The sequence below is a fragment of the Myotis davidii genome, unplaced genomic scaffold, assembly GCF_000327345.1.
Source record: "Myotis davidii unplaced genomic scaffold, ASM32734v1 scaffold394, whole genome shotgun sequence".
In the NCBI taxonomy this organism is placed as follows: Eukaryota; Metazoa; Chordata; class Mammalia; order Chiroptera; family Vespertilionidae; genus Myotis; species Myotis davidii.
The window spans coordinates 40,940-42,182 of record NW_006287548.1 but is presented as its reverse complement, the minus strand read 5'-3'; positions in this window follow the sequence as shown (position 1 = coordinate 42,182).

The window sequence follows — 1,243 nt, the reverse complement described above, 5'->3', positions numbered from 1 at the left end:
GCGAGGGTGGGGGGTGGGGGTTGGGGTAGGGGGCCGCACACAAATCTTAGACCCAAGGCCTTGAACCCAGCCACACGCAGGGATCCTTCTTGTGGAAACACCGATCATCTATCTGGTCAGGTGCCCAAATGATGTCATTGGTCAGATACCTGATGCCCTGAGAAAGATGGAGAGAAAAAAAACCATCCTGGCAACCGACCCTGCGAATGCCGCGGGTTTGCCAGTAGAGGGGGTGGGATTATCTAAATAGATGATCTTGAGGCACAGAGCAAAAAAGCTATTCTGAACTGTAGGTCACTGTGAAAGCGCTTCTTGGGAAGAAAACGTTTACCTGTGGTTTTTGGTTTTCTCTAAATATTTATGTATTGATTTATTTAGTTCTGAGTTAGGGAACGTACTGTAAGATGATATTACTCTAATCATCTTCACATGAATATTTATGGTAGCCACCGGTGCCTCATCCTTTAGTAGGACTTAATTATACATTTGTGGGCAAAATAATCATCTAATGGTATGTACATATTGTTATGTGATAAATTTTTAATCGTTTGATTATGGTTGTCTGTGCCTAATATACCGAGTATTCTTTGAAATGTCTGTATCTGTTTAATAGTGCAAAATTACTGTACATCTAGCCACTGAAACAGTTATGTGGAAGACTGCTTTAATTACAACTAATTATAGTTGTTGGACAAATCATTATAATTTTAGAGATAGATGAGGGCTTACAGATCAGCCAGTCCAAAGTTCAAAAAATGCAAACAGCCTGGTGGGAAAAATAGGAAGCCACATTTTTACTACAAATATTTATTATAAAACAATAAAATTAATATTCTCTAACAACAGATGAGGTGTGACAGACTTTTTTTTAAAATATATTTTCATTGATTTCAGAGAGGAAGGGAGAGGCAAAGAGAGATAGAAACATCAATGAAGAGAGAGAATTATTGATTGGCTGTTTCCTGAAGGCCCCCCACTGGGGATTGAGCCTCCAACCCCAGGGTATGGGCCAGGCTTGGTCCCAGTCTCTTACTAGATCATGTCTAGAATATGGGAAGATTGCTCTGAACTTTCTGTTTAGTCTTTCTGCTACTCACAAACCTTCATTGGGCCCAACCCCTATGAATCAGTTGGTTGAACGTCATGCCATGCACCAGGTCAAGGATTGGATCCCTAATAAGGGGTGTGCAGGGGGCAACTGATAGATGTTTCTCAACAATGTTTCTATCTCTATCTCTCTTTC